Genomic DNA, 9,680 nt, shown 5'->3' on the forward strand with positions numbered 1-9,680 from the left:
TTAGGGTTGCGGTGAAGAAGGAAACTTTATTAGGTGCAAACAGCTCAAAGTGACACCGCTGGGCTGTGAGCACAGCACTGCTGCGGGACGGCTCCATACTGCTGCGCACTGAGGCTGCTGCCACCAGGCCCCTCCAGCTAGGCTGCTGGGCTCTGCTGGGCTCTGCTGGGCTCTGCTGGGCTCTGCTGGGCTCTGCTGGGCTCTGCTGGGCTCTGCTGGGCCACTGGTCTGCTCCCTCTGCCCCAGACCAGGTGGTGGACACAGTGCAGGCAGAGCTTCTCCCGGAATTGTAGTTTGAGTGAGAGGCCCCTGTGCAGAACTGGCTGCTAGGCTCTGCTTATTATTATTATTATTATTATTATTGCTTTTTTTTCCAGCCCAGTTAGCCACCAGGAGCCCTTCCTACTGGTGTCTTCTTTTTTCTTTTCTTTTTTTAATAGTTTGGGTTCACAGTAGCCTGAGTTGGCTGATTGGTTCATTCCAAAGACAAGATTAGGTTTCTAGTGACTTCTCCACAAATTTAGTAAGTTCTTTTCACTTAAAGGTCCTCAGTGAAGTGCATTTCAAGCATGTCTGTAACGTAGAAGACAGCAGAAAACATGTTCTTTATAATTATGTGAACTTAGGATAAGGATGTTTGCATATATCTTTGCGTCTCCCTTTCATCCCTTTTCAAGCATTTAATTGGCCGCAGATGAAAGAGAGGACTCTACTTAGTCTAAATGCTACGTGCTCCTTCTTCAAAACACAAACGTATTCACGGGTTCTCTTAACCACTGTTAACTTAGAAACGTGTTCACGGTTCTCAGAACCACTCAGCGGTGCGAGAGCACAACCCTCTGGCATGCACGCCTGCGCCACAGCCACACGCCGTCCGCGGCTGGTTGGCTTCTTGAACTGGGTCGGTGGTGGGTGCCGGGCATGGGAAGCCAGAAGAGCTGGAGCTGTGGCTCCCCACGGGGCGACGTGGCTCCTCAGGGGCCATCGGCAATCTCTGGCTGTCACAGCGAAGGGGCTGCTCCTGGCATCTCACGGGGAGAAGCCAGCAATGCTGGTCGACGGCTGGGGTGCACGGGACAGCCCCACCGCCGCCCAGCGTGAGCGAAGGCAGAGCTCAGGCCAGGAACCGGAACGGGCGAAGGGGTCCAGTTCCAAGAGAAAGATGAAGCAGGAGCTGTGCTTCGATGAATGTAGCACAGGATTTACTGCTTTTTTTATTGAGATATAATTGACATACAACGTTTTATTAGTTTCAGGTGTACAACCTAATGACTTGATATCTGTATATGCTGTACAGTTTACCCTTAAACAACATGGGGGTTAGGGGTGCCAACCCCCGCACAGTCAAAAATTTGTGTGTAACTTTAGACTCCCCCAAACTTAACTACTAATAGCCTACTGTTAGTCTTAAATAGCCTTAAACCATTAACACATGTTGTTGTATGTTACACGTAGTACACGCTGTATTCTTACCATAAAGCTACAGAAAAGGGAATGTTAAAGTCACAGGAAAGAGGAAATGCACGTACAGTGTTGATTGAAAACCCTGCCGGTTGGAAGGGGTGGGGTCTGCAGTGCAGGAGGAGCAGCGGCCCCGGCAGAACTGAAGTGACCTCACATTCCGCAGGGACCGGGGGGTGGGGGTGGGGGAAGGGACGGGGGGGGGGAGGGGGCTGGGAACACGCACGACCTGCCGTTCTCAGCCCTCGTGCCCCGGCCTCTCCGTCCGGGCCCTCCTCGGCTCTCGTCCCGCTGCTGGTCCAGCAGGACGCAGCCTCTTCTCTCCCCACGACCCGCCTTGCACTTCGTCCCTGCCCCGTGTGAGGCTGTAGTCACACCCAGGGGCGCAGGTTCCCAGCCGTGCCGAGGCAGTGACCGCCCACAGCACAGGCTTCCCGAGGTGAGGAGGCCTTCGCCTGCGATACCGCCTCGGTGAGCTGGTCAGGACAAGGGGAGCCGCCCCTGGATCCGGTCCAGGTAGACTCTCCTGCGGTTTAATGAGCTCCCAGGCCAAGGGCAGGGGAGTTACTGGAATGGCTGGCTGTGTTTTGAAGAAGGAGCACGTAGCATTTAGACTAAGTAGCGTCCTCTCTTTCATCTGCGGCCAATTAAATGCTTGAAAAGAGATGAAGGGGAGACGCAAAGATATATGCAAATAAGACCAAATGAGAAAGCCCTTTCATCCTGAATTTGTTCATAAATGTCAGCATGAACTCATGATGCATTTCCCTTAAACCAAACCAATGAGACGCGTTTCCTGGCTTTGAAAGGCCCACAGCGGAGGCCCCCTGTAGCCACAGGCACAGGACCGTGGTCTCAGCACAGACTTCCCGGGAGGACCAGGCTCCTGTGACAATAGGGCAGGAGGAGCAATGTGTGTTGATGGATGTGGAAGTGGAGGCGAACATGTTACGATACAAAAAGGGACCCTTTTTAAAATTATAAAGGCAGATTGGATAAAGAAACCCTCAACGTAGAGCATCAAACAACCCAAAGCATAACACGCGGACATTCGGACCGAGGCCGGGGTGCGCCACGGCGCTGTTGGCTGTGGTGTCGGACCCGAAGCTGCTCCGGTCCGTCCTCTCTCTCTAAGGCAGGTCATGGCCGCGGGCGCCACGCTGACCGTCCAGGACCGCTCTCCCTCTCGGCTTCCCCTCCAACGCCCTGGCCTCTGCTGGTGGTCGAGGCTCAGGTTCATTACTTCGGGGGGCTGTGGAAGGGTAACGTCAAATACTACCATTCCTCCTCCTTTTCCCGGGAACCCCCTAAAGGAGACCTTCCCGTCAGTCATCGGGTGAAGCTGCGGTGCTGGCACAGGGGCGGGAGGAACGATGACTCGCGGCCTTGACCTTGGAGAATGATGAGCTGGTTCCCGCGTCCCTGAAGTGCCCGGGACTGCTCCTGGGGTCCCCTTACGCCTCCATGGACTTAACACGTTGGATGTGTTTCAACCACCGTAGTTACTGCTGTGTCTGATGCTCAAAAACCATCTCCTCTCGCCCGTGGGAGCCCGCGGGTCTGCTTCTGAGCGCGGCAAGGCTGGCATGTGGCTGCCTTCTGCTCTGCTGCGCCCTGGGCTCGGGGCTCGGCCTGCGCGGTGCCCGGGAGCCCTGGTCCGGGGGTGAGGCTGACCCAGAGGCCTCAGCCCTGTGCCGTGGCCCCGCGCTGGTCCCTGCGGCCGGGACTGTCAGAGGCGAGGGCAATAGGCTTCTTCCTTTTTGTGGAAAACACGAGTTGCTACTGAGATTTGCGATGCAAATTTAGCACCACAAGCCTCTTACTTCGCTTTTAACGCTCCCTGGTTTCGTAATGTTTGTTTCTGAGCGTCTCTCGGTGATGCCTGAGACCTCCCGGCCGCACCCGCCTCCTTCCTCGTCTGCTGTGTGTTACCCACGTAGCCTCCCACGGCAACACGCGTGGTTGCCGCCAGGTGGGAAGTGAGGGCGTTGTTAGGCCTCGGATGCGCCCCGACGTCTCCCCCTTTGCTGTCAGTGCCCGCGTCCGGAGGTGGCGTTTGTTTTCAGAGTTCAGCTGTGTCTCATAGTTACTACAACACGCACCCGGTCAAGTGAGTCCGCAGATCAGCTGCTCGCCCGGGGTTCTGGCCTCCGCCCGGCCCCTGCGAGTTGCCTCCATCGGGAACCAGTGTCCCAGCTCCCGAGGCCAGGGGAACCACCCACACCTCCCGCGGGGCAGCCAGTGGCGACCTCAGGGTTTGGTGGGTCATCCGTTCGGAGGGGCGCACAGGGCGGCCTGGTTCTGGTGTGCGGTGTTGGGGCTCAGAGGGGAGCGCCCGAGGCGGGCGGGGCACCTGTGAGCGGGCTGCCAGCCCCCAGCTCTCCGGGGCCTGCCCACGAGCCTGGCCTGGGGGGTCCTGCTTCCCCGGCGCTGCTGGCTGCGTCCTCGCCCAGGGCATCCCGAGGGGAGACGGGAAGCCATGGGCCACCGACCTCAGCAGGCACCGCGGCCTCTGCTGCGTCCACGGGCAGCCGCCACCCAGCGCGGGAGGAGGCCCATGTCCTGGGCAGGCGAGGCGGGCAGGGCTGGGCGGAAGGCCGGGACTGGGTCATGAGGTTCTGGTTGTCCTTCCACGTGAAAAGCTTCAAGAGGCCCAGCGCGGGGAAGGCCATACCGCATTTTCCACGGCGCCTGGGGCCTGGGGGGCGGGAGGCCAGGAGGGCGCCTGGGGCCTGGGGGGCGGGAGGCGAGGAGGGCGCCTGGGGCCTGGGGAGCAGGAGGCGAGGAGGGTGCCTGGGGCCTGGGGAGCAGGAGGCGGGGAGGGCCAGGCGCCCAGGGAAGAGGAACCGAGGCTGGAGGGGCGGAGCGAGGGAGCCCAGCTGCACCGGCAGGTGGCCGCCCTCTCCAGGCCCTGGGTGGGGAAAGAGGAAGCTGCTGAGTTGGAAGGAGGGGGGTTTGTACATTGACTTGTAAGCGCTTCGGTGAAGGGGGTGTTAGACAGGGTTAGAGCACGAGATTCCGTTTGCAGGGGCCCCTCTGCCCGGCTCCCTCGAGGGTCTCTCGGGGGTGGGAAGGTATGAAGGGGCCGGCCTCTCCAGGGCACCCTCAGCCTCGCCTGAGCCTGTGCAAGCCCCGCCCAGGGAGGCGGACAGCCTCCTGCCAGTGCCCTCCCCGCACGTTGGGGCCTCAGGGCTGTGTTCACAGCCCCCCGCGAAACACTTAGACTCACCATCACGAGAAACACAGGCAGAGGCACCCGCTATGGCAGCAGGCACCCCAGTATCCCAACAAGCACCCCACTTTCCGACGGACAGCCACTACCCTGATGGGCACCCTAGTCTTGCAACAGACACCCCAGCATTGGGACATGCACCCCAGTACCGTGTAAGGCAACCACCGCCGTGACGGGTCCCCACGATCGCGACAGGCGCCCTGCTATCCTGAAGGCGCCCCCAGTATCATGACAAAGCACCCCCTTCTCAACAGGCACCCCACTGCGGCAGCAGACACCTCCTGTCGACAGAGGCGTCAGCTCTCTCCAAAGGCGGCTCCCTGGCCGGGCACCCGCTGGAGGGGCAGCGACGGGCCATCTGCTCGCCGTTTCTGTGAAAGGTAATGACCGTGAGGACTGCAGTCCGGTCTGGGATGGAAGAGCCTTTTCTTCTGTTGGTTTTGCCTTGGATTCCACATGTGGGTGGGGTCCCGTGGGGTCTCTCTCTAGCTGCTGATTTCACTTGTGTGGAGTCTCCAGGTCCCTCCCCGCTGTTATGGGGGGGGGGGGTTCCCTCCCTTTTTACAGCCGAGGGGTGCAGCAGTGTTCCCTTACATAAATGTACCCAACTGGTTTTTTAACCCGGTATTTATTTATTTGTTATATTTACGCACAGCAAAAAGTTTGGAAGAAAAGGCACACAGAAGGAGTCTCACTAAAGTCTGGAGGAGCTGAAGCAGAGGCAGTGGAGGCCAGGAGCCCCCGGCCCAGCGGCCCTGGCAAGAGGGCCCAGCCTGCCGAAACCGGTTTGGCTCAGTGGATGGAGCGTCGGCCTGAGGACTGAGGGGTCCCAGGTTCGATTCCGGTCGAGGGCATGTACCTTGGTTGCGGGCACGTCCCCAATAGGGGGTGTGCAGGAGGCAGCTGATCGATGTTTCTCTCTCATCGATGTTTCTAGCTCTCTATCCCTCTCCCTTCCTCTCTGTGAAAAATCAATAAAATATATTTAAAAAAAAAAAAAAAAAGAGGGCCCAGCCCGTGGGAGCTGCTGCAGGGATGGGAGCTCCCGCCCCTCGGGCGCCCAGCACCCTCTGGGCGTAGACGGCCCTGTTGTTAGCAGGATGTCTGTTGAGACCAACACCTCGCTCCCTAGGACTATGTATGACCTTTGGGTCATGATCTGCCTTAACATACATGATCCTAAGGTGCACACTCGGCTGGGCCTGACTTGGCCTGGAATCTGGAACACCAGGTGGGGTGTTTTCCGTGCTAAAGGCGTGGGATGGCGATGCTCCTTACGAAGCCCGCTCACGAGACTGGGGGCGGGGGGACGGAGGAGGAGTGGGGTAGCATCAGCTCTGGCGGGCGCTGGGAGCCAGCACACAGGAGAAGGACTGAACCTCAGGACGGGCAGCGTTCAGGGGCGCCCCTGCTTCCCTGGGTCTCTCCCTCTCCAGCATCCCAGGCACCAGCAGCCCACGCTGGGCTGGAAGTTGGAAGTGAGGTCTGGCCCCCGCTGTCCGTACTTGCTAAGAGGTGAAGCTCCTGGTGACAGCTTCCTCCTCTGTAAACCCGGGTTGGTGGTGCCCGCCTCACGCGGGAGGGCTGTGCGGAGTCAGGGGGATGGTGCCCAGGTACTGCATGGGGTCAGGGCTCTCGGTAACTGGCAGGGAGTGTGGGAAGCCGCCCGTTGTCTTCGCTTTCGGAGAAGAAGTGTAAGCAAGGACCCCCCAGTGCTGGTGACCCTTGAGCCCCGGGCAAGGGCCAGAGCTACCCCTGTTTCCCCGAAAATAAGACAGTGTCTTATATTAATTTTTGCCCCCAAAGACGCGCTAGGTCTTATTTTCAGGGGATGTCTTATTTTTCCATGAAGAAGGATACGGTACACATTTATTGTGAAATGAAAATAAAGGAAATTTATTACCTGTATACGGTACGGTAGTACAGTAGTTGTCAACACAAACCAGACAAACTGTGAATCCTACAGTATCAAGAATGTACTCATTTATTCAATGACAATCATGTCATCATCTTCTGGAACATCATCGTAACAATCCAATTCCTGAATTTCCTGGTGAATTTCTTGTGACTCCATTTCTTTCAGAATCAGTGGGCCAGATCTCTCATGTGTAGCAATAGCACTGTCTTTAAATGAGTACTTCTTGTCAAGGTAGCCTGCTCGCAGTGCATTTGCAATGCAACTGTCAGTGATTTTCTCCCATGAATTCTTCACCCAAGTCACAACTTCTTGCCGTTTAGGTTTCACAAAGTTTCCACGCTGATTTCTCTCCATTCTATTTTCAGTGTAGGCATTAATTTCCATGCGCAAATTGTCTTTGAATGGCTTGTTTATTGCAATATCAAGAGTCTGGAGATAGGCCGTCATTCCTGCGGGAATCATGATCTGATCTATTTTTCTTTCGTGAAGAAATGTCTTCATGTCTTTAGCGCGGTGACAGAGCCCGGGGGCCTTATTTTCGGGGGGGATGCCTTATATTTCACTCAGAAGGAAACATGTAAGTAGGTCTTATTTTCGGAGGATGTTTTATTTTCGGGGAAACACGGTATTCACCGATGGATTGTTTAGTCCAGACAATGGGGGCTCAAGCAATTTCCTGACCAAATAGCCTCAGAGTGAACCTTTCAAATATTTACTGACCTTTAGGATAGTCTGTCTGTGACCGCCGTTGCCTGCCTGACGAAGGGCTAGATGTGCATCCAAAACTGAATCAGAGGTTGGCGAGGCCTGAGCACCAGTGGAAGTCCTGGGCTCCCGCCTGCCCCCGCCCCCCAATTTCCAAATTATTATTTCTTGTCTCATCTCTTTCATTTGCATGCGGCCCCTCTTCCAGATCCCGAACCCTGAACCCTGAACCAGGCGGGACGTGGGTCATTCACGAGGGAACAACCGGCCTCTAGTTCTCTTCCCAGCAGGTAAACATTTGTTCACCCCTCTTGTTTATACATGTTAAGGCACCACAGGTGCTTTTTGAAATCGGGTGTGGGATAAGTAGAAACATACTCAAATTCTTTAAAAGCACTAACTACTGCCCAAACCGGTGTTGCTCAGTGGATAGAGCGTCGGCCTGCAGACTGAAAGGTCCCGGGTTCGATTCCGGTCAAGGGCATGTACCTTGGTTGCGGGCACATCCCCAGTGGGAGGTGTGCAGGAGGCAGCTGATCAATGTTTCTCTCTCATCGATGTTTCTAGGTCTCTATCCCTCTCCCTTCCGCTCTGTAATCAATAAAATATATTTTTAAAAAAATGAAAAATAAAAGCACTAACTACTTGTAAACTCCCCGGTTACCTGCTAATGCGAGAGTCACCGTTCTGTGTAATACATGCTCTCTACAGAAAGGCAGCTCGGCGAGGCACTAAATCAGGGGTGGGCAAACTTTTTGACTCGAGGGCCACCATGGGTTCTTAAACTGGACCGGAGGGCCGGAACAAAAGCATGGATGGAGTGTTTGTGTGAACTAATATAAATTCAAAGTAAAGGAGCGGAGGGGAGAGCAAGAGAACCGGATAGAACAGCCGGATCCGGCCCGCGGGCCGTAGTTTGCCCACGGCTGCTCTAAATCCTCAGGCGTCGACGTACTTTCTAGAGATAAATTTTGAAAAGTAAAGCCTTTTCTAATATCATGTGGGAGTGCACAGTAGTGTGTGCACGTGTGTGTGCACGTGTGTGTGTATGTGAGAGTGAGCTCATTTTTTTTTTCTCTTTTTTTTTGGAAGCCTTTAATGACGGGGTCAGAAGTGGTCTAAGTCATAGATTTTGGGGGTAAAAAATTGGAGATGATTCCTTGGTCTTGAGGGTTAAAATTTGTCACCAGAGAGTGAAGGAAAGGAATTCCTGTATTTCCCACCTCGGAGAGCCGCTGGGCTGGGTTTACTCCCATCTCTAGTCCCAGCTGTAAAGCCGTTAGGGCGCATCGCGTTCTTGCTCCGCAGATGACGGAAGCGGCCGAGAGAAGCCAGGTCGCTGCCCAGGTGACCCAGGTAGGAGCAGGAGAATCTGAATTCACACCCAGGGGACCCACCCGGGAGCCCCAGCCCCTCCCTCCCGCCGGGCACCCTGGGCTCTGACCCAGAGCCTCACGGGGCCCCTGGGCCTCTGGCAGGACAGGGCTGTGCGTTTGGAGACCCCAGTGACTGTGGCCTCGAACCCAGTGAGCCCGCACCCTGCCTGGGCTCTCACCCTGGGCCTGTTTCCTGGAGCGCGAAAGCAGGCCTCCAGGAAGGACAGACAGGTGTTTCCGCTCTGACACTGGGTCCGGCTGTCTGCTGTTTATTCGTTTGCATCTGACCAGTTCCCAGGCAGATGCTGCTCGCCCACACGCCGCTTGGCAGGGCGTCTGTGCCTCCCCTGGTTCCTGTTACTCTGCACGCCCACCCCCCACCCCCCCCAAGCACAGGGCAGCCTCCCCCCAACACCCATGCTGTCTGCATCCACCCCCTCCCAGGTCTCACTGCTGCCTCCTCACTTATGCTAGGCCATTACCCTTCCCAGTTATTTGCTGTCCTCCCCCTCCTGCCCCCCCACGTTTGCCCTGTGACTCCAGTGCCCCCACTTGGAGGAGGAGAATATTTTCTACTCTGCGGATGCCCGGCGGGACCACAAGAATTCACGTGGAAGCAGACATCACCCCCAAGTACTCAGGGGTGGGGGGGGGGTTGGAGGAGTGGGGGTAGCATCAGCTCTGGCGGGCGCTGGGAGCCAGCACACAGCACAGGGCCTTGAACCTCAAGACAGGCAGAGTTCAGTGGGCCCCCCCCCCCCCCCCCCCCCCCCCCCCCGCTTCCCTGGGTCTCTCCCCCACACACACCCCCCAGCGATGTCATTTTGGGGAAAAAGAAAGTGCCACAGCCTTTTAATGAGGTTCCTGCGAGCGGGGCGGCCAGGCTGCCAGGAGAGCCTCTCCCAGGAGACCAGAGGAGAGGGCCCCCGGGGCTGGGGGCGTGTCCTCGGGGCTGGGGGCGTGTCCTCCGGGCTGGGGGCGTGTCCTC

Source organism: Plecotus auritus, assembly GCF_963455305.1.
Source record: "Plecotus auritus genome assembly, chromosome: 4".
In the NCBI taxonomy this organism is placed as follows: domain Eukaryota; kingdom Metazoa; phylum Chordata; class Mammalia; order Chiroptera; family Vespertilionidae; genus Plecotus; species Plecotus auritus.